Raw genomic sequence first — 25,826 nt, forward strand, 5'->3', positions numbered from 1 at the left:
ATAAGTTATTTTGAACAAGAAATAGATTCTTAGAATTATCAAATCAAACTAAAAAATGTCATTTCTATCTTTAGTTCGATTCAATTTTCAGTTTGGTTTGATTTTTTGATTTTCCGCAAACACCCCTAATCAGAAGTAGTTTAAATATACCACTCGTTTGAGTTTCGGTCCAAATGTACACCTCCGATATATTTTCGGTTCAAATATACCTCTTTCATCATACTTTGACACAAATTTAACCTTAATTTTGATATATGAACACGTATCAAGCTGAATCAAACGACCCACCACAATTTTAAATAGAAATCCACTTGTTTTATCGGATCAACCCATTTTCTTTTTCTTTTCATCTTCTCCTTCTCTTTTTAATAGCTAAAGCTTCAGCTTGTTCTTTCATGTTAGATTTCCTTTATTTTTTTCCAAAACTTTCGAAACGCAGAGAATTGCAAACTAACCTGAGCTTCTTTAAAACTAATATAGACAAAAAAACTCACTTCACTGAGTACTGAAAACACTGTTAATATCTAAAAGCAACGGTGAATTGAAAGAACGAGATGAACATGTAAGCGATCGAATGATGTCGAGACCACAAACGGGGAAGTAAGCGAGAGTGAGACGATTGACTCTTGCGATTAATAAGGTGAAGGTAACCGGGGGTAGCTCAATACGATCAGTGGCCTAAAGCCAAAAGTTAAATAAGATATCATAAATATTGTAAATAAATTCATGTATTTTTCTCGAAATGCTCTCTTTTAACTTTCTTCCATGCGAAGCTATACATTTATACTTTTAGGGATTAGTTCATTCAAATATTTATTTTAATGAACAAATAAAAATAATTGATTTAGAAAATTGAGTTTAAAACTGAATATAAAACCGTCATAAACGGAAAAAAAAATGAAAACAAATGTACGGGATGAAGGAATAATCAGAATCACCGAAGTAGGTATATATATTAAATAATGACAGATAAAAACTTAACTTAATTTGCGATCATTTGAACAACTCAAACTAAAATCTAAAAAACTGAAGCCTTTTATGTATGATAATTAGAAAAATTATATATTATATAAAATTTAATGACATTTTCAAGTTTCTTATATAAATATTTATTTTTACTTATATAGTGAGGTAGCAATGCATTAAATTTTCTTTCCATATTATCGAGCTTTAATTTTAATATTTCAAGTTTCAATTAATTTTAACTCTTCAGTAAGAGTCTTCTTATAACCACTAAAAATTGCTATATGTATCACAGATACAATTAATATTTAGAAAAATTCATTATTTCCTTATATAATCAGGACATCAGGAATGTAGTAAATTCTATTTTCAAAATTTTAAGCACACTAAAACTCTGTCTGATTTTTTAGAGCCTTGAATTAGACTACTTATATCTTCGTATCTACCAATAATATTCTTTACAACAAGAATCAAGGTATTGTATTACAACGAATGGCTAATGTATACGGTAAAAATCGGACATATGTTAGAGCCGGTAAGACCAGAGATTGAAAGAAAAGAGGGAAGATCATCATCTGGTCCGATTTCTCCATAACCGAACTGATCGTGGCCGCTGGTCCGTTTGATCGTGGTCGCTGGTCCGAATTGATCGTGGCCGCTGGTCCGGGAGACCTTAGCCGTTAGTCCGTTTTGGTCATGGCCGTCGATCCGGGAGATTCGTTGTGCGGTTGCCAACCGGACGTAAGTCAAACCGGTGGAACGAGGAACCGGAGGAAGAGATAGGAATGCGCCGGATACTATTCGCCCTTGACCGGAACAATGCCTGGGCCGAAGCTGAGTAAAGACACCGACTTATCTGTGTCACACCCCATTTTAACCGAGATTAATTAGGGAGTACGACATATTGGCGATTCCTATTTATTTTGTTTTAAGGAGTCGCCACCTAATTAATTTAACGGTGAATTAGGACACCTAGAGGTTAACTAAGGCAAAGTTAAAACTAAACCTCAATTAATAGTCTACTTAACCAGTGTGATTCTAGGTAAGGGCTCTATATTATCCTAAAGGGAAGGGGTTAGGCATCCTTTAGAATCCGTTAACTTACGGTTATCCAACCAAACTTAGGTTAATTAATTAAATTGAATATAATGCCTTAAGTCTTAAGAAAATAGATTGTAAATGCTATTGAGGTTTTAAGGAAAGATAATAATGCTATTTAGACTAACTTGTAAAGATACACAGTAGTAGTCCACTTAAGATAAACTTATAAATGTTATTAAGCTTTAAATAATAACGTTTCTCTAAAACAAAAACGAAAACTTGCAAAGTATAATGATTTACATATAAATAGAAACCTTTAAATAAGACTTAACCGATTTAATCTTCAGAACAGAATTATATTGTATAAATATAATGGTGTAAAAAATCTGGACTTATTTTGAATAGGATAAAAAGTAGATGAGTTTGCTTTCTCTTATACTAATTCTATTTGACTATATTTGGTTTAAAACATGTATGATTAGAAGAATCTTGGAACAAAGTTTATACGATATATTTAAGTTGCTATTTAGTGACGTTTTGAAAATTTAAGATAATAAGAATAAAATATGATTCCTTTTAACTTAAAATATATAGTCATGGCATTTTGCGAACCAATTATTCCAAATAAATATTAGACCTTATAATAGTTTTAACATAAAAAGAAGAGAATAACTTATGGAATTAATTATTAGTCCTCCTAACTACCCATCACTAAAGCTAAGCCTACTAATTCATCTAAATTAAGAAAATAAAACAAAATAAAGAGTTAGTCATACAATACAAATTAAGTGCACAAAATAAAATAGAGGTGTAGAAAGATGTAATGAGATTAGCCCATTTTGGGCTGCTGCCGTCTGCTGTTTTATTTGGGCTTTGACCCAGAATTCCACTTTTATTTCTTTGGCTGCGAGCAGGCCCAACAGGAAACGACCGAGGGGATTAAGCTGGGCTTTTGGCCCAACATCGAACGCGGAAGAAGGAGACAAGTCCCTCGGACTCGTATGCGATGGTCATGCAGAATATGAGGGGGAAAAGAATTAGTATACACTCGATGAATAAGGCAAACTATAAACTCAAACTAGATCAGTAAATGATACATAATATTTATATTTTAAAATATACTTCATGTATACGCAAGTATATATGACTTCACTGCTTCAATAACATTAGAGCGTTTATATCGTAATAATGTAAGCAATTTATCCAACTGCGCAGTGGGCATCGCAAGAACAACTATATAATATACTAAGGCAAATAACAACTACACAACAATAGCAATTAACTTCACAAAAATTACCTAATACAAACATGTACCGAAGGGAAGAAATCTGCCCAGCAGTGGCAATGAACTTCAAAATAAGCATGCTTGTACAGATGAGATAGCATATGATATTCAGTGTACTTGGGGTACTTGAAAAGGGTATAAGAATATACAACCCTGGTATACATGGGTATGCACTAAGGTTTGTATATCAAGTATTTGGGGGGTATACCATGCCACAAAAATCAGACAGAGAATATGAGGGGATAAGCCAACATGAGCAGATTCAAAAATGCAAAAGAAGGGAAATTTATGGGCATCTCATATATTTCAAACCAAGGAAAAAAACAAAATACCAAAGCAAACATAATGAAAGGGTACAAATATAACCAGAAGGAATACCCAAATATCTTGGCATGGTTCGAATAGATAATGAGCAAACCAAACACATTCTATTAACACATGCAGACTTAGCTTTGAATCAGAAATAATCATGCAAGGTAGCCCAACACCTGGAGAACTAAAACAAGTACCCTAAACTAAGTAACATGCTTAGTTTTGAACAGATAATCAGCAAGCCAAACAACAACCCATTTAAGAACAATTCTTGACTCAAGCCACTCACCACAGAGAAAACATTTTGTATGTCAAACACCTAGGTCACAGATGAATCTGACTTAATTTTAAAGGTACAGATATGTCTCAGGTAATCAAAATTAATTCACCCACTAGTTTTAAAAAAGACAAAGAGCTGAATACACTAATCATGGTGTCAAACAGAAAAATTCATATATTTACCTAATATATATTTAACTATACTGATCAAATGCAACAACCCATTAATCCAGATTTGAAATAAGCAATTAGTAGGCTGACCAATCGTAACAAATTTTAACCATATTAACATGATTGGTAGACTTTTAGATCACAACTGAACATAAAGCTCATTAGATGTCAACCAACCCAGATTTTAGAGAACAAGCAAGGATTAATATCATTCTTCCTAATAGTTCATGGAGTTAACCCACATACATGATTAATAAGCAAATCATCCTAGGCCTGACCACATAGTTAGCCTACTGATTCATATTTTCTTTGATTAAATCATATTCGACCATATTCAAACAAGCTAAACCCAAAACTTGAAAGCAGTCATGGACAAGTTTAAATTGAAACAAACCATGCCAAGAGTGTGAGATTATTTAAACAACAAGATAGCAAATCTTAAAGCAAGGCTGAAATTACATTGGAAAATGACATAAATGCTAATCTAATGATTGAGTCAAGCAGTGAGCTAAACATGATGGAAGGCAGGTTGATATCATATTTGTTAACAAACTGGGCATGATACATGTCTAGGTGTAACTAATCTGATTTAAAATATACCAAACCTTATGAGCTAGCATGCCAAAACGGATAATATGATTTAAATAGCTGCACATACTATACTGGGCTTAGTATTTATTAACAACATGATTTAAATGGCACACCTTTGTCAGGCTAGCAACATGCCCCAGCTAAAACGACAAATAAACCCATAGCATTGTATCAAACCAACAAAACCATTAACTACATCAACTAAGGCCTACTAACAGTGTGTAAGGATTAGTTGCTAGATTATACTCAACAAATTTGAACTAAACGTATATGTATCACTCGAACATTTTAGAAGGAAAATCTTGATGACTGTCGGTGCTTAAAACAACATCTTAATTATATTGAAACAGATTCGTCAAAGCCAACACATACTCTATCTCAGATTAAGGATCACATGAAGGAGATTATAAAGTCTGAAATTCAGATTACAACTTCGTATACCAACTTAAATCATCCAGATTGAAACTAAACAATGTAAACGATCACAAACAAACCTTATTAGCTTAAACCTGAACTAATCATCATACATGAACATAATTAACAACTCAAACAGATTAACACAGAAACGTGTGAACAGACTTATCTATTAACCAAACTAATTTAACTAAACTAACATATGGTAATCACAAAATGACAAACTAAGACAACATAGAGCAAACAGGGAATGCAAGCAAAATAAATACTAGAGAATTACCTTCTTCGGGTGCAGCGAAATGAGGCCTCGAATCTCCGATCTACACTCGAAATAACACAAACTCCGAAATCTCGGTACTTATACTCGAACGAGCAAAACAGAATGGATTTAGTATTTTTTTTTGAGGTAATATCGAGGAAATTGAAACTGATATCAAAAGAGAATTTGAACGATTAAAGACTGTATTTTCGGGTATTCAAAAGGGATTGAAATAACTCCTATTTTTCACAGATTCGAAACGGCTATGAGTAATATTTCTTAGGGGATTTCTGCAGTTAAAAACAAATTGTGTTTGGGGAAATTTTATGAATCAAAGATCTCGTTCTTGGGGGGTTCTCCACTATCCGAAAAATCCTCCCCTTTTAAATGATTCAACGCGCGACCATTTATAGGGTTTTGGCTTTTTTGAGTTGAAGAAAAAAGGAGAGTGGAGCGGGGGGGGGGGGGGGGGGAAGACGAAGGTGGGGAACAGAGGGAAGTGGGAGCGGGGTGCAGGCGGCGTGGTGGGGATGACAAAATGATGAAGGAAGGGAGTGGGGGAAAGGAGCGGCGTGGTGGGGAAAAGGGAACGGCGTGGTGGGAGATGAAGATGATGAAGATGATGAATGAGAAGAGAGAGAGAGAGGAAGGAGCGAAGAGAGAGAAAAGGGGAGGGGGCGGCTGAAAGAGGAAAATATGAGGGAAAGATGAAGGAAAAGGGTTTCCTTTATTTTATGAACGGATCCGGGTCGGGTGAATATTGGGTTGGGCTGAAAATATATGGGCTGGGGTATTTAAAATGTGGACTAAACGATTTGGGCTGATAAATTAAAAGGATGGGCTGATTGAATTAAAATGTGGCCAGGTAAATAAAAATATGGACTGTTTTTTGTGAATTGGTCCGAAAATAGTATGAGTTGATTGGGCTATTACATTTAAATAAAAGACCTATTTAAATAACTTTGTGTTAAAATATTACTTAATATAAAATATGCAATTATTAGTGCTCAGATAATAAAAAATGGTGTTGTAATAGCCGTGCAATAATATTTTGAAAAAATCCACAGTCAATAAACACTATTATTTAATTACGCAAAGATAAAATGCGATGCGTGTGCGTAAGCTGGCAAAATGCCGGAATGATAGAATTGTGAATTATAATAATAATAATAATAATAATAATAATAATAATAATAATAATAATAAATGATGATGACGATGGCTAGTAACTATGATGAAATAATGAAACGCCGGTATTGATAAGAGGCTAATAATTATAGTAAAATATAAATATATATTTTTTAATTTTCAAAAAAAAAATATTAGAAGCGTAAATAGGTATTTCGGAGGAGAGGCGGGACAAAATTGGGTGTCAACAATCTGCCTTCTGCATCGTTGAAACGGCCAAGCCTGGGGACTCGGGCATTCGTGGCCGTTGGTCCGTGTGGCCGTTGCAGGCGAGCCACGCGTCAGTAACGTCCAGTCATGGTCAACTACCCACCACGCGTGTGTCAGACGGCGCTGTCAGTCTAATCCCACCAAATCCTTGCAGAGCTGTCCTTGTTACTATTATTTTATTAATTCATATTGTATGAGAACCATGGGAGTGACACCATAAATAGGGCACATCCCCCTCCTTTGTAAGGGTTGGCTCCTTTACCTTCCAAGAACACTTGTAATAGAGAAGCTCATATATACAATCTCTCTCTCAATATCTGATTCGGCCAAGGCCACTTGTTTCCATTTATATTGTGTTTCTTCCATCAAGTATTCAACATAGCTTCTAAATGTCCATGTCCATAGCAAACTAAGCAAATTATCAGTATTATCCGTTTTATTACTACATACTCATACACTTGTTTTCCACTATCAAATATACATCAAGATCCAAGCACATATCCCATACCCGCGTACAAATTCAATTGGTTTCCCGAATCCGGGGTAAACAACTAATATTCTATTAACTTGAAGAAGCTTTCCCAAGATATATAATAAGACATTAATACTGACTTTTTACATACCAAATATATGCCATAAACATATATTAATGACTAGTTATATAATAATAACTAACTTTAGGGGCCTTGAACTATTGGCGGCCTAAAGCGTATGCTTTAGTGGTCATACCCTCGAGCCACCCATGGAAGGTAATAACTCGGCATCATCTCTAAAGACCAAATATGGTGATTTCTACTGAAGAACGTGGGGATTGAATCCTTAGAATCTAGATCGGATAAGCTCAGAAAAATATATCTTCCTCCACCATTGTAGGGATCTAGACGGAGGAATTGCCGGTGGCGAGAAAATCTAGTGAAATCGGAGTATCGATATTTGTTGTACTAGTTGTTAAAAGCACCCCTTGAATGTTGGAATAATTGAACTGCATACTCCCAAACAATAAGCCCTTTTTCTTTTTTAGTTTTTTCTGTACCTTTTTCTCTTTTTGATGGCTCTTATGGTCTCTTTTTTAGGCCCCGTTTTGACATGAGTAATTTCAAATCGCGTTGATTTGAAGTTGAAGTTTTGTTTGAATATGCAATTTGAATTTCGTAAGTCGTATTTTTTTTTCTCATAAACATGAAATCTCATATTTTTTGAAAACTATCAAAACTTTTCGACTCTTATACAATCTTACCAAATTAGCAAACCATAGTTCATAACAAAGTGTAATACGCTACCAGAATGCCTTTAAAAAAATACAACATTTATTGATCAAACTTTAATTCAATAAAAAGAAAAATTGAATGTGAATTGTGTTGACACCCAATTTTGTCCCGCCTCTCTGCCAAAATACCTATTTTTAAGCTTCTAATATTTTTGAAAAAAATAAAATATATATATTATGTTTACTATAATTATTAGCCTCTTATCAATACTGACACTTTATTATTCTATTATAATAATAATAATAATAATTATTATTATTGTTATTATTATTTATTAATATTATTATAATTCACAATTCTTATCATTTCGGCATTTTTACCAGCTTACGCATTTATCTTTGCATAATTAAATAATAGTATTTATTTAGTGCGGATTTTCAAAGAAAAATAATATATATTATTACACGGCTATTATAACACCATATGATCTTATTACCCGAGTCTAATAATCACACATTTTTGGTATTAAGTAATATTTTGTCACCCTCGGTATATTCATTAATTAAAATGGGTCTTTTATTCAAATTTAAAGCCAAACTATTTCTTGCACTCGGTCCGCATTTTGACTTACCGGACTCCAAATTAAAGCCCGATTGACTCCTGATAATTTTGGACTAGTCCATATCCCTTATCTCAATTTTTAGAATAATCCGTGTTTTAATTTATTAGCCTATTCTTTTAATACCCGGTGTAAAAATTGACCCGGTCCGTAAATGAACCGGGTCTGACCCATTTCATTGAAAATAAGGGGAACCCTTTTAGGGTTTCCCCTCATTTCTCTCTCACCTTCCACCAGCCGCCTCCCCCGCCCCCTTCTCTCTCTTCCCTTTCGTCTCTCTTCTCCCACCATCCACATCGTCGCCTCTTTCCTCTCATCTCCGCCGCGGCTCTCCCTTCCCCTCCTCCCTTTTTCGCCCGCCGCTCCTTTCCTTCATCCCTTCCCTTTCCCTTAACCCTCCAAAACCCTAGCGCCGCAACCCTCTTCCCCCCCACGTTCCTCCACCCCACGCGTCTGACATTCTCCACTACGCTTCTGACATCCCACTCCCCTCTGCTCCACTCAACTTCACCACGTTACACCCACGCCTCCACTGCTCCGACACCGTCACACCACTTCACTTTGTCCCCCACTTCGTCACACCACCCGCTCCTCTCTCTCTTCTTTGTAATAAGCCCTAGAATCGCTATAAATAGAGGTTGGATAAGTCATCGGAGAGGGGACTGATAGAAAAAAACCCCCACCCTTTTCCCTCAAAAATACGGAGGCTGGAAAACCCCCCGGGGAAAATTGAGGCTTTCGAATCGCAAAATCCCCCCCTGAAATTAAATTCTGAAACAAGCTCTTTTTTTTCGCTGTTCTTGAAATCCTGAAAATCTCCAAAATATGAGTCTTTTAATCACCTAAATTCCGAGTTCTATTAGCACTTTGATCTTGTTTATTTATCAAATCAGAATACTACATCAATTCTATTCCATTTTCATTGGTTTTGGTATCATTGTGAACCCGAGCATCGCAAGCTCGGATTCGATAGTGTTCGAGTGGATATCGAGACCTTCGCCTCACTTCGCTGCACCCGAAGAAGGTAATTCTTCATTTTTTCTTAGCTGCTCTGTGTTATTTTAATTTGTTATTATGTGATTAAAGCATGTTAATTTAGTTAAATTAATTTAGTTGGATAGATAAGTCTGTTTGCGTGTTTCAGTGTCAGTCTATTTATGTGGTTAAGCATGTTCAGGTATGGTAACTTAGTTTAGTTTATTCAAACAGATAACAACTTTTCTCTAGTTAGTTTGATTACAATTCTTAGCAGTTTGATAAAGGTTTATGTGTTAAGTAAGTATGGTCATTTGTTGTTTATAGTGGTTCATGCTAGTTTAATTGAGTTAAAGCTAATCCAATATGACCTAGTCAATCTGTTATGAATCAGTTAAACAATCGTGTAGTTAGCTTAAGGGTATGAACGACCCATTTATTAATCTGTCCTTGTGTTAGTTAATTCAAATTAGTTAGTTATTGTAAATAACATGCTAAGTAGTCTTCTTCCATGATTATAAGGTGTGACTGGAAAATATGGTCTAAATCTTGTTTGCAGTACACTTGATGATTCACAAGTAGGATTAAAGTATATTATGTCTGATTGCGTCTATGCTTATAAATGTGATAATATGAAAATGAGTCTGTTTGCAGTCCAGGCCTATGTTTAGAGATTCATTTCCCTAGGAAGATGATTAAATGTATTATTACAATAGTGATGTTTGGTCTAAGTTGTGTGCGAAGGTTTGTTTTTCTTGAAACTGAAATTGGAATTGTCCAGTTTTATTCTTTCTGAATCAGTGTGTGTGTGTCAACTTTTTTCCTCTTTTCTCAATCATGACTGTAAAACACTTGTGTTTCCTGGAATCTGAATCTGTATGAATCTGTCCTGTTTGAAAGTGTTCTGTTCATTGTATTCGTTGCTATTCACTTACTAATCCTGCTGAGTTTAATCTGCTTGAGCTCACTTATGAACATTGTGTGAATCATATGAGTAAACATCCTTAGGAGATATTCGTTTAAAATCTGTATGAGTTGTGAATCTGTTGCATCTGGTTTATATGTGGAAATCAGGCTAGAAGTTATTTATGGGTTCATTCTAGGTTTTACATTCCTAGTTAACTTGGCTAAGGATCAGAAGCATGTATAATCATTTGTTGTTTCCCAATTGTCTATGTTTGTTTAATTGAGTCCAACTTAAACCAATATGAACCTGTCTAGGTCATTCAGGTTTATTAAAAGCTTGTTTGGATGTTTTCAGTCTAGCCAGTATTAGTAGTCTGTATTGTTAATTCACTATTGGGTTTAGTATCTGAATATCTCGGAATATGTTTCTTTAAAGGGATACAAGTATTTAAACTCAGTTCTGTCCCTTTTGTCTGGATTCTATATTTAAAAGAAAGAAGTTCCAAATTGTTGAGGTTGTTGTCTTCTTACCATGATTTTTGTCACTCCTCTGATTCGAATGAAACTTACTTGTCATGGTTTTCATGCATGATGTTGCCTTCGTGTGTTTGTATGAAATCAGTTAATTATTTCAATTCCTAAGGAAGATTGCTGCTTGTAGTTTTTCATGCTAACAGGTGGTCTAAACTTAGACTTTGCCCATATCTTGCTAATTTGAACTTCTTTGGTTGAATAAGAGCTGATACTATACCTATAAGTTTCGATTCTGTGGAATAAGGTTATGTTAGTTTTGCCTATTATCTAAATATGAGTCAGTATACTACCATGCTATTTGATGAATCTTAAATGTGTTTGATGTGGGAGCCTGCCAAGCATATGGTTGTAATGAAGTTCCATGTATTTGTTTATCTTGTTGATTGTCGGTTCGTATTCATTGCATTCCAATCTAAAAAAATATTAAGTATACCCAATAATGGTGGAATTATCTCAAATATCTTGGTCTATGTCCTATGTTGTTTGTGTTTCTGTTGAAGTATCCCCATGACATATTTGTTCCTATATTCTCGAATGAAGCACTCTATTGGTTGAATTAGGACTGAACATAATTGGGCCTGAAATCTGTCTCTTAAAATTGAGAAGGACAGTTTCCCCTTTTGTTTCCAAAAGTTAAATCGAGTGCAGTCTAGTTTAAATATGAAGTTCGTTGTTCGACACTATACTGGAGCTTAAAATCAGTCGGAGGATTTTTGAAATGAAATAGTGTATGGTCATTAAACGATGTTTCTTTAATGCACAGTTGAATTCATGCGGTTAGATTTCATAATTTCCTTTTTCTTTTATTCGTTAATGATTGATAAGTATCTTGCTCAAGTGTTTCTGAGAGGTTCGTTTGAGTTTATATTTTATATGTTCAATACAGTTCATTGACCGCTTACTAATCCTTTTTCCTTTCATTTTTATGCATGACCATCACATACGAGTCCGAGGGATTCGTTCCTCTTCCACATTCGGTGTCGGGCTAAGAGCCCAACGAAATCTCCTCCGTGTCCAGCCCATTCGCAGCAAAGAAAATAGAAAAACATAAAATTTTCTGGGCCAAAGCCCACACAGCAGCAGTCCGAAAATGGGCTGAGCCCATTTAAAATATCTACTCCTCTATTTATTTTGTGCATTTAATTTGTATTATGTAACTAACTCTTTGCTTGTTTTGTTTTTATTAGTTTAGATAAATCATAATTAATCAGTAGGTTTAGTTCTAGTAATGGGTAGTTAGTTTAAGGAAGATTAACAATTAATCCCATAAGATTATTCTCTTCTATTCTGGTTTCATTTCTTTGATTTGCAAAATGGCATGATTTTATATTTCGAGTTAAGAGAATCGTATTTTATTCTTACTATCCTAGAAATTTCAAAACATCATTAATATGCAAACATAAATTCAAACACATTTTTTATAACTCTTAAAGTTTTTGAGTCAAAATCACGCATATTCTTCATTAAGCATAGTTGATAAAGATAATAAAAATGGATAAAGGAAATATATTAGCTATTTTGTATTTTTTTTTCACACTTCTAAAACTCAAAGTCAATTAATACCTCATTGCTTAGTCTTTTAAATATTTATTAAAACATTGCATAAATCTGCATCTTCTTCTACTTATATGTAAGTTATCATACTTTGTAAACTTCATTTTATTATGCTACTTCCTTTAAAACTATTAGCAACTGTTATAAATTTTATTCAAATAGTATTTTAAGATTTTCTTTTATACAAAGTATTAGTCTTATTTTAATAACCTTCTTATTTAAAGCCTTAGCAATATGTATAAGTCTTATTTTAAGCAGTTCATATTTTTCTTTTGCAACATTAGCAGCATTACAAGTCCACTTCTTAAAATTTAAATGCTACATCTTTAACTTCAATTAATTAACCTAAGTTTGGCCGGATAATCGTAAGTTAACGGATTCTAAAGGATGCCTAACCCCTTCCCTTTAGGATAATATAGAGCCCTTACCTAGAATCACACTGGTTAAGCAGACTATTAATTGAGGTTTAGTTTTAACTTTCCCTTAGTTAATACTTAGGTGTCCTAATTCACCGTTAAATTAATTAGGTGGCGACTCCTTAAAACAAAATAAACGGGAATCACCAATACGTCATACTCCCTAAATCAACCCGGTTAAAATGGGGTGTGACAAATTGTAGTGTAACATACTCTTTAATATGGTCGATAAATATGAATATGATGGTAAGAGTTGGTAGATACAAATATATCTACCAACTTATGGATCTTTTTCTTTTTACAAATATAAACTTATGGGTCAAATTCTACATTTAAAAAAGTTTGACATAACAGCTTGGGATTTGAAATTCTACTTTGTGGAGAATTCGGAATTTGCAATTGAAGTTGAAATTTCATTCAAATTTCATAAACAAACTCTTATTTCAAATCAAAATTTCAAATTGATTTCTCAAATCCTATGGCCAAACGCCTACTCGTTCTTTCGATTTTCCACCTGAGGATTCCTTTTGGAGCCTTGCTCAGGATTCCCGACATGTAAGGCCCAATATAGGGGAAGATTTTTCTAAAGTGAAAATTGAATTTTTTTCATTAATGATAGAGGGATCATATTCGAGTCTGGAACCTAAATGACCCAAAAAAAAGTGATCAAGTATCTTTAATGCACTAATCGTTAAAGGAGTCCTATGGATGGACCAGGCCTAACGGCCGTTCTGGTCCTGTGGACTCCTTCAACACACAAATTAGTGCGTTAAAGGGGTCCCCTAATACCAAGGCAAACTCCATTTTCACACTTAGTCCATTCTTTCATCTTTTTCATTTTCACTCTCACTCCACACTTTAGCCAAAGATTAGTCATGTCTCAAGAATCCAGAACCTCAATGTTTTCTAAAGAACCCGACATTTGTTTGTGCGGGTAATACTGTAGGCTCAAGACATCAAGAACCCTTAAAAACTTGGGTCGCCATTTTTTGGGGTTGTAAACTGCCTGAAATAAGTTTTCTTGCAACTTTTTATATAGCAAAAAATATGTTTTCCACATATAATTAGGTTTAAGTGTTATTTTTTAGGGTTTGGTTTTAAATCTGTTATTTTTTAGGCAATGAATAATTTTGTTTCGAATATGTAGAGATCTTTATCTTTTACAATTAATTTAGGATGTCACAGAAGTTAATAAAAAGCGAATAATAGAGATTAGGATAATATTTATCATTAAGAAATAGATATGTGAAAAATGTAATATTTACTTAAACTATGCAACTTAAGTACATATACACAATCATCAAAGGGTCCCACGTGGTTTTTTCTTCAGACCAGCCTTCGGCCTAAGGTCAATAACACCCCCACCACCCTCGCCATCATCCCCATCCAACCTCCTCTTAATAGCAGGACGCTCTAAGCAATGATGATCTGCCACATCAAGTCCCTTTCTTTTCTTTGTTCTATTAGTTATAACATGCTTTTTCCGGGGATTTTGTGAGAGTGGTACGCTCGGAGAAAATCAGACGGGATCAGTGGGATCATAGGCATTAATATCTCCAGCCTGATCGACCTCATCTAGAGACGGGACAACAGGCGTCGAAGGATGAACCTGAAAAAACATATAAAAATGAGTACTAATTTAAACAAATGTTAATCAACTGAGTTTTATTAAATTAGGTTTTAAAAAGTTTTAGGGTAAAGTAGTTTGTAATTTATATTGAAAACGTCCGGCCTCTTGTTTCCTCTTTTTAAAGGAATTATGTCATGTTATGTTGCATATATATATTTTTACGAAATTTCAAATTGAAATTCGATATAATTTTCATAATTAATACGGAAAAAGCTCAAATATACCATTAAACTCTGGGAAACGGCTCACATTTATGCCACTCGTCAATAGTTTGGTTCATTTATGTCATCGCCGTTACAAAATGACTCATTCATGCCATCGTCGTTACCAAAATAGTTCATCATGCCATTTTTCATCAACATTGGTTTTACCATATCAGATATGACACGTGGCCTCCAATTAGAGGTCCACGTTGTTTAATTAAACTAGCCCAATTTTTCATCCGAAATTAATTAAAAATCTGACCCATTTTGTAACGGCGATGACATAAATGAGTCATTTTGTAACGTCGATAGCATAAATGAGCCAAATTATTGACTAGTGGCATGAATGAGCCATTTTTGATAGTTCGATGGCATATTTGAGCCTTTTCCGTAATTAATAATGCTCAATCCTAAACTAATTAAGGATTAGCTAAAACATATGCAAATCGGATTAAATACTATCGTAGCTAAATATAAAGTTAACAAATAGCTATATAACAAAAAAGTTAATAAATTAACAATTAACTAATTACTTAATTAACATCTAAACTAATTAACAAATTAATTAATTAATTAACGAGCATCTAAAATAATCTAGTTAATTAATTACTTAAATACAAACAAGTAGTAACAAATTAATGGAAGGTTAATCAAGTAACTACAATAATATTAACTAACAGGAAAAAAATTAATTAAGTAACTACAATTATATTAACTAACTAATTATAATAGGAAATTATATTAACTAACTAATTCTTTTATCGAAAAATATGTTAACTAATAAGAAATAATATATTAAATCTATTTAACTAACTATATAAATTAATAAACAACAACTAAAAACAATGTTGTGCGTTAAAGGAGTCCACAGGACCATAACGACTGCTAGGTCTGATCCATCCGTTGGACTCTTTTAACACATAAAATTAGTGCGTTAGATGTACTTTGGTCACTTTTTTTTTTGTCCGGTACTTTGGTCAGTTTTTTCTCTTTTTGGGTCATTTAGGCCTGAACCCATCATATTCATCCCACTATGAACCTCGATGCTTTCCACCTATGATAAAAGTAGTCAAGTGCGCTTAAAAAGAAAACATCCTTTGTTTTATTCTATGTGTTTTAGTTCTGATTAGACAAGAAATTTAAGAATGTAAAGAAATATTTTCTAATTTTGGGATTTTAGATTAAAGGTATGTTATGTACCAAAGATATCATTTGAATTTATGATATTAAACATCTCTTATATTCATAATTTACTTTAAGAAAGTGTCGTAAAATGTAAATGAGGATATTGAAATTAAAGAGTTATTATTAAATATAAAACTATAAATACTTTTTAAAATAGATTGAAATGGAAGTAAGATAATCAAATTGAAAGGAACTTTTGTGGAGTCAAAGAAAAGCGATGCTTGTTCTTGGCCCAACTAATTTAGCAACAATTGTTGGCCCCAATTTGGGCCGTTTGCTTCAATCCCAATAGTCTTGTGTTTAAGTATGGACAATTTGCACGATTGTCTCTATTCGGGACTGGTTTTTAATTTTTGGCCTCTGCTAAAAATATTTGATTTCAGGTTCGAACCCTCACTCGGTCAAAATTTTTAAAAAAATCTCATGATAGATTTTGAATTTGCAAGGTAGAGTTTTGTTATCTTCAGGTAGAGTTTGACTGCAAACTCTACTTAAGGCAGAGTTTTGCCTTCAGGCATAAGACAAACTCTGCCTTAAGGCATAAGCCAAAACTCTGCCTTAATGTAGAAGTTTGCATTTTTTTTTTATTTTTTTATTTTTTTATTTTTTACGAACAAGAGCGAAGAGGTTTGCATCATGACTTCTTCGCTCTCGTTATTTCTCATGTTAGCATTGCTTTGATATGCTTGTCCGTATTTGACTCTTTTGCCTTGTTTTTCCTTATTTTCTTTTGAGCCGAGGGTCTTTCGGAAACAACCTCCCTACCTTCCAAGGTGGGGGTAAGGTCTGCGTACACTTTGCCCTCCCCAGACCCCACATTGTGGGATTCCACTGGGTATGCTGTTGTTGTTACTCAGTTGGAATTTCTCAAAACTCTAACGTGAGGCCTAGCTTTTACCTGAATAAGCCTATTTTTGCTATGAAATCCTGCCTTTCGATTTTTTTTTTCGATTGAGCCTGGGATCAGGCCTTCAAATCTCATAATATTAGGCAAAGGACAAATTAAAGACTAGCAATTTGAAGGGCAAAAATTAAAGACCAGTGCCTTTGAAAGGAATCCACGCAAAAAAAAATAAAAAATTAAGTATTAGGAAAATTACTATTTGCTTGTATTTATTTGTTGTAAAACATAATAAAGGATCGTTTGCATTCTAATTGGACAAATACAGGTTTATTGCAAATCGATCATCCATTCTTGTGGGAAGTTAAGTACTTGGCTATTGATTTTAAAGAAAATAAATTTTCTCCTCTGTATAGTTACCATTTTGAGTTGAAAATCACTATGTTGAAAGGTGGTAAATATTTACCCGCAGGTGTTACGCTAAATCATGTAAATTTACTATATTTAAGCGATTTAATGAGATGAGAATGCATGTTAGTTAACTATAATTGTGTGCTATAAATGTTCGCGTGGAAAGTACAAACACATGTCATGCATCTATATATGCGCATATGTCATTTCTCAATTGATTAGCAGCATTGCGACAACAAAATCATTTGAGCCCAGTACTTTCGATGTGGATCATAAATATATAAATTCCACTAAAATTACAACACATAGTATATATGTATTAAAATTTTTAGAATACAATAAGTTCAATACTAAGAACCTTATAACTTAACTCCATAAGTTAAATTATGAATCCACCTCAACAACAACCGTCCCCCACCCCCACCCCCACCCCCACCCCCACTCCCCACAAATCATAGGGGTCCTAGACCGCTTGGTGAAATCAAAGTAGAGATGGCTGTCTATTCGTCATTTAGCTAAGAATTAATTATTTAACTCAAGCATTGTGTCTCATTTTAGAATTTGAAAATATTAATTAATTTTTTTCTGATCATGCATGCATGCAAAAGGTTATCAAATCTATTAAACAACATTATCAGGTCATCGAATTTCTAGCCTTAATAAACAAATAATTTGGAAACTGAGGCAGAAGCATCTCCATGTATTAATCACGTGAGGTTTATTTAGAGGATCATGTCTTCACGACTAAGAGCCTGTTTGGATGGGCTTATGCCTATAAGCTGTTGCTAAAAAAAAATAAGTTAGGGTAGTCTAACTTATTTTTTTTGGCTTATAAGCTGTTTTCAGCTTATAAGCTGCTTTAGATAAACTAAGTCAAATGGGCTCAATTATTTTTTTGAGCTTATTTTAAGCACAAAATGACTTTAAGCTGGTCCGCTAAACACTCAAAAAAGCTGAAAACAGCTTATAAGCAAATTATAAGCAACTTATAAGCCAATCCAAACGGGCTCTAAAGCAACAAAGAAAAAAAAAACAAAACAAAACAAAAGATAAGATTTAAATTAAAGCAATAGAATGCACGACATTTGTTACTGCATTGAGCTAATGTGTGTGAACTGCTTTAATATGAATATATGTAATTAGAGTTGGAAACAGTAAAAACATTATATCTACCTCAACCATAGTATAGATTCAACAACATCATACCCAATACTGTAATCCCGCTAGTGGGGTTTGAGGAGTGTAAAGTGTACGTAGATCTTACCCCTACCTTGGGAGGTAGAGAGGTTGTTTCTGAAAGACCCTCGGCCAAAGGTGTCAAGTGGGCCGGGCTGGGGCCGGGCCGGGCCGTAAGTTAAGGGGCCGGGCCGGGCCGTAAGTTAAGGGGCCGGGCTTGGAGAGGGAAAGGGTGTCCGGCCCAGCCCACCTTGGATAGGGGCTACACCTCGGGCTAACCGGGCCCGTTAGTGGGCCGGGCCGGGTTTTAGTTAGTGGGCCGGGCCGGGTTTTAGTTAGTGGGTCGGGCCGGGTTTTAGTTAGTGGGCCGAGCCGGATTTTAATTATTTTAAAAAAAAAATCTAATACTAAAATTTATTAAGTTTGATACTTTAAAATCTAGTTGTTGTCAACTTTATTTTAACCATCAAGTTCCTTAAATTATACTTTGGCCGTATTTTCAATCTATAAATACCATTCATTCCTCTCCATATTATCTCACAATTCCCTACTCTCCTCTTTCTCTAAATTTCCTACTCATCTAAATGGGAACTAAATGGGAACAATGCACATGACTTTTGATACTAAACCAAAGTTTTTAATTTAATTATCTCATCTCATCCTAAGTCCTAATGTCATGTACAGATTGTCACACCTCCATCATCGGCGGAGACATTTCAATACGCTAAAAAATATTTAATTATTATTATATATAAAATATTTGAAACTAATAAGATTTTATTAATATATATATATATATATATATATATATATATATATATAACTAATAGTTTATATTATTATATACTGTATAACCTATTGAAATATTTTTGAACTTGTGTAAGCCAACAACAAGATAGTAACTTAAAAGGAGTATTTGATTTATTTCACGCATCAGCAATTTCGGGCAAAATAATTCCACACTAAGCTAGTTTTTTTCCAGGCGCTAGTTTATTTTTGGGCTCCTTCAAGCAGTGGAGGACGACCCTGAGCCTCAGTTCGAGACTGAGCAATATCATTAGCGGGACTAGTGGGTGTATTATTGTCATTATCATCATCGTCTACTTGTATCTCAACTTCATTCTCATCTTCTATACCGTACGTTTCTTGTAATTCTATATAATGCATATCATGTGCACCCACACCTATGTCGCCTATTTCACTAGGTGGTGCTTGCGGAACACGAGTATAATTTCTAGCGCTAGTACTACCCCTACCACTACCACTACCGGATTTTTTCTTACCGCTACTACTACCACCGGGACATAAAGCTTTACCGATTCTTTTTAGTGATTCCATTATGCAAATTAAAATAACGAAAATTAAAATTAAAATGCAAGAATTAAAGTACTAAATAAAAGTAAGAGATGGAACGAAGGTACCAAATTCTCGGAGATAACGAAATAACAATGCGATCGTAAATTGATGAATTGAATACTTGAAGCCTTCCACTTGATCTTGTTAATTGCAAGTTTGCAAAAACAATTAAAGTAGAATACTAAAATTATAAAAATTGCTGAAAATTAAGAGGGAAAGTGAGATAAAATGAGAGGATTGTAGTAAAAAATGATGAAATGTATGAGGTATTTATAGGTGAAAAATGAGTTAAACTGTAATTTTTTAAACTTAAAGGTCAAAAATAGTTTTACGGGGTTGAGGGGTCCTTTTTTGGGCCAACGGTTGAATTGCCAATCTTTTCGTTGGCAACGGTCACTTGGCCACTTTGTTAATTCTTTGGGGCCCACCTTCCCATTATTAATTGAAAAAAAAAACAAAGGAAGAGCTAGCTAGTTTGAAAAAAAAAAAAAGGAAGAGCTAACTAGTTTTCAAACGTTGGAAAAGGTCACTGCCCACTTTATTAATTCTGTGGAGCTCAGCTGACCAGTGACCACTAATTTTTTTTTTAAAAAAAGGAGAGCTAATTAGTTTTCATTTAGTAGCAATTAAATATTAACGGATCCGACTCCTCTTCATTTTCATCGTCTCCATTTTCCCCAAGTTCTTACTTGAATAAGAGACACATTACATGAGTTAAAATTAATGGTTAAGTTTTAATTAACTAAAGTAAGATTCTAACTATGGTTTGAATAATTAATAAATATTTCATATATTTGCTTCCAAAATTTTAAGAATCCCACAATTATAGCTACAACTATTTTATTGGGATACAATGTTTTTAAAATACTTATTATTAGTAATAAATGTAGTACTTATCTTTTTATTTTTTATTTTTTTTATTTGCAGTGAGACGGGCCGGGTCGAGCCGTGCCCCGGTGGGCCATCACCCGGGCTGCTGGTGGGCCGGGCTGGTGAGCTGTCCACCTTGTCCAGCCCAACCCCCTAATAAAACCCACCTAGCCCAGCCCCTTACACCTCCTAGTGGGCTTGGGCCGGGCCAGTGGCGGGCCGGGTTTACCGGGCTGGCCCGGCCCACTTGACACCCTTAAGTTCAACTTCACGAGAAATAATGTGACCACCAAGCAAGCTACCATTTTTTGGTCTTGTTTAATCTTCTCTCGTTGTAATTCTTGTTACAAATGAAGAAGTTCTCGATAAGTCCCTAAGGTTGTCTTTGCAGAAAAAGGCCATGTTTATTTGCTTTGAGTGAAAATAGAAAAATCGTTGAGTATAGTGATAACAAGAATTTAGTGCTAAATTGCCTAAATCAATGTTTTAAAAAGACGATTTATATGGAGTAGAATGTTCTATTTATCATGCCCGGCGTTAGCCCTAGGCACGAAAGTTCTTTTTCATTTTTTTAAAAGAGAAAAGTCCCAAAAATACTCTTGAATTATTCGAATAGGTTGCTTTTACCCCGTGTTACATTTTTAGCTTAAAAATATCATGTCGTTAGTCAATTAGCTAGAAAATGCCCATCAACTAGTCAAATACCTCAAAAATATCCTTCTTGCTAATGGTTACTTCAAAACAAAGGAAAATAGACCAATTTGCTCTTGAACTATTTAAAATAGGACAACTTTACCCTCTACTTAAAGTTCGGGATAAATGCTCTTAATCATAAAAACTTGAGCAAACATTTATACGAGAGATTATTGATAAGTTGGTATTTTACCAACTTATTTCTTCTTTAATCTTAGATTGTTGCTATGTTTTGATTGAAAAAATAGTGCATTTAATGTCGTTTACTTCCATTTTATAGGTTTATGTGATTTAGAAGTGATCGGAAGAAACCAAGTCAAAAAGAGGCCAAATTGGACAAAAACTGCACAGTTTTGCAAAACTGTCAAAAGTGGACAGTTTTGCAAAAACGGGACAGAACTGCAAAAAACGGGCAGAACTGCAAAAACTGAAATTTGGGGCATATTTTGTCATTTTTGGAACTTGAAAAAATGAGGTAATTACAAAAGAAAGAGAAGGGAGCAATTTTATTCATCTTTTGCCATTTTGCAAGCTTGGAGGCTAGGGTTCATCTACACCACACTTTGGGGTTGAAGATTTGAAGATTTGGTTGAGCATTTCTTAAACCTTTAATTCATTTCTTCAATCTCTTGTTTTGTATTGTATATCTAAGTGTGTAGTATTTCATTTCAATACTTGAATCTTGTTTATGAAAATAATCTTGATTAAAGTTTGGATTGAATCTCTTGTTATGCTTATGTATTGAATGATTTTTATTTCTAATGAAGTGGGTTTATTGTTTTTCTATTAACTCTTCATGCTTAAATATCTCCTAATGGTTGCAAACATTATTTGTGCCTAAGCACTTTTACTTTGCTTGAGAAAGAAAGTGAAAGTTAGGAAAAGAGTTTGATAGCAAGGTTTTGGGTCATTAAACCCATCTAATAACTTGAGCTAGAGATAGGATAGTTAACTTGAGGTTGAATTGATTGTGTTTAACATCACACTCTAAGGCTTGAGAAAGCTTAGAGTGAAATTCATTGATTTGGTTGAGAAACTTTCAATGAGATTTTAGAAATCATTATCTATTAACATAGACCCGCTCTTAGTTGTAATATCATAAAATATATTGGATCGTTACTTGAGTGTAATTTCCTTTGTATCCATGCTTGTGGCCATTGATCAATTTACTTGCTTTCTAGGTTAGTTTATATATTTTCGCATTAGTCATAAATTTCTCAAAAACCCAAAATATCATTTATCGTTTGGCAGAGCTTAGTTAGTAAAAATTCCTTACTTTCTTAATCGCCTAGCACATTGTTCCCTGTGGGATCGACCCCGACTCATAGTTGGGTAAATATATTGCATACGACCGTGTACACTTTCTCTTTGAGGAGTGTATTTGGACGTTACCAAAAATGGCGCCGTTGCCGGGGAACAATTTGGCGTATTTGAGTTAGTTTGGGATTTAAGCTAACTTGCTTTGGTTCAAACTTTCATTGCTTTAAAAAAAAAAAAAAAAAAAAAAACTGACCAGTTTTGCAGAATTGCAAAACTGTCCAGTTCTGAAAAACTGTCCAGTTTTTGCTTCTGCAGAAACTGTCCAGTTCTGAAAAACTGACCAGTTTTGCAGAATTGCAAAACTGTCCAGTTCTGAAAAACTGTCCAGTTTTTGCTTCTGCAGAAACTGTCCAGTTCTGAAAAACTGTCCAGTTTTTGCTTCTGCAGAAACTGTCCAGTTCTGAAAAACTGTCCAGTTTTTTTATTTTTTGCAAAAACTGTTCAGTTTAAAAAAAAAAATGGCATCATATAATGATAATTGGTCGGATGGTAGTTATGCATACTTTGATGACCCTTGTCTTTATTGCGGAGGACCACACTCATGGCAAAATTGTTTGAATTCTTCCGGGGGCGGGTTGTGCGCACAATCCCAAACCTATGAGTGGAGTATATGTGATAGATGTGGTGGTCAAAATGGTCATTGGGATAATTGTGATTATTTGTCCTTCCCTTCCCCGAACCCCCACTATGACTATTCTAGTTGTGATTTTGATGATAGTAGGGATAAGGAAATGGAAGAAGCCTCAAATGCTCAAAATGAGAGGATAATGCTCATGTTAGAGACCATCCTTGAAAAAGTTGAAAAACAGGACTTAGCGGTTAAGGACTTGAGGCAACCACTTGATGACTTGAGGCAAGCAATTAATTGCAATGACAAAGCTATTCACATCTTGGAGGATCAAATGAAATTATTGGTTCAGATTCATAATGCTCAACAACTTGAGGATGTTGAAAGTAGGCAAGAAAGTGACCAAAACATGAATGTCTCCAAGAGTGAATTTCTACAAGCTTTGAATGACTCTCAACTTGAAGAAAGCCTTGACAAAGTGGAAATAGTGAGCCAAGATTGGCTTATGTCTCAAGCTCAACAACTTAGAGCCTATGGGGATCATCGAGAAGACATTTCGAGGATGGTGGAAGAATTTGTAAAAATCCATGTTGAGCAAAGGCAAGAGTTGAAGGAACTTGAAATTGCTATCCGTGACTTGAAAGCCGAATTGAATGCAAAAGTTGAGGTATGCAATACTCAACATCAAATAGTCATGGATAGTAGTTTTAAGTTAGTTTCCAATGAAAAAGTGGTCAACATTGATTTTCAAGAGCTAATGATAAATTGCCAACCGACCAATCCAAATATAATGCAAGATGCCGAAATTGAAGAAATGATACTAGAGTTGCATAAAAAAGTTCATATAATGGTTTTTGAAGACTCTAGTTCATTTTTGGGTGAGGATGTCAAAAATGAAGTGAATTTGAAAATGGAGCGCCTTAGACCACATTCCAACCATTTTTCAACATTGTGCTTGGTTGATGATATGGAAGTTGAACTAACCGAGCCTATGGAGAATTGTGAAAATGAAGAAGAAAGCGTTTTCATTTTGAAGTTTGCTATGCCAAGAAGACAAAATGGCATGCCTCACTTAAGGGCCAAGAAGTGCAAAATGCGATACCCGAAAGTTGGCCTCGTTTTTCTGCCACCGCCCCATGAGCGCCATCATGATCTTGATTCAAAGTTGGGGCGCAAATTCATATCTTCCAAATGGAAGGAAAAGTGGTAAAGGTAACCGTCGTGCCGCGACGTTAAATCAAGCGCTTGGTGGGAGGTAACCCATCGTTTTAAAAGTTTTAAATCGTTTTTGAAATTTTATTTTTTAGAATAGTTTAGTTTATGGTTTTTGACTAATCTACAAAGTTTCAGAATTTTTGGAGTTGTTTTGAGCATGTTGGATATCCGGACAGCCCCTAAAATCAGTTTAAAAAAAAAAAAAAAAAAAAAAAAAAAAAAATAAAAAAAATCTGGTGGCATAACCTGCGAAACGTAGGTAATACCTGCGAAACGCAGGTCATACCTGCGAAATCGCAGGTCTGGTCGCATAGTGTGACAGAAAAAAAAAAAAAAAAAAAAAAAAAAAAAAAAAAAAAATCTTTCGCAGGTCGTACCTGCGACTCGCAGGTCATACCTGCGAAATAATCGCAGGTCTGGTCGCATAGTGTGACAGAGAAAAAAAAAAAAAAAAAAAAAAAAAAATTTCTCTTTCCTTACTGTTTTATGTTTTGTCTGATTATGTGCAGTGAGGACACTACATTGTTTGTAGTTGGGGGTGACATGTGATAGCTAGCACATTATATTTTGGTTATGCTTTATTTGTAACCTTGTCGGGCTTGTTTTGTGACTGTCGTTGTGGCTGTGGATAGACGTTGTTACAAATGGAACTTGCTCAAATTTCTGAAAATGTCGTTCTTTTGGCATGTTGTGGATTAGTCACTTTACTTAATTTATTTTCATTCTTAGTTAGGTAGTTTAGGAGTAAAAATGGTATTGGGATGTGATTTTTTTTTGCCTCTTGACTAACTTTTGGCTTACTTGGTACCAACATATTTAAATCTTGGCATATGAATTCTTGATTTTTGAAAAAGAAAAAAATGATTGAAGTAAGGGTTCTTGTTGTGACTTTTAGATTCAATTTTTGGCTCTTACTTTCACTAATTAGTCTCTTTTGGCTATGAGTGACTTTTTGAGTTCATTTGTTTCAATTTGTTCTTGGATACATATTCTACTTGAGTTTTCATGTGCCATGTGTGATGAGGTTTATTTGTGAGTTCTGTTGCATTATTTGTGGTCTAGAACTTGCCCGGAATGAGTTTCAAGGTGAAATCCTAGACTACACTTGGTTTGAAAAATGATGTTAGGCCTTCATTGAACCGCTTTTGTGCCTTAAATATCCTACCCTTGCATATTCTCCCTAGTCAACCCCTTTTGAGCCTTTAACCTTTTCTTTGGCAACCATGTTACAAACTTTAACCTTTTGTTCTTCATTGATCCATCTTTTGGTACCCTACCTCTTTAAGTGCGTTGAAAGTGCAAATATAGGCTAAAAGCCTAAGTTTGGGGGTGATGGTTGGAAAAAGTTGTTATGTGGGAGTTACTTTTAAGGCGAAGAGGTAAAAAAAAAAAAAAAAAAAAAAAAAAAAAAAAAAAGGAATTGAAGAAAGAAT

This window comes from Lycium barbarum, chromosome 5, assembly GCF_019175385.1.
Source record: "Lycium barbarum isolate Lr01 chromosome 5, ASM1917538v2, whole genome shotgun sequence".
NCBI classification, from domain to species: Eukaryota; Viridiplantae; Streptophyta; class Magnoliopsida; order Solanales; family Solanaceae; genus Lycium; species Lycium barbarum.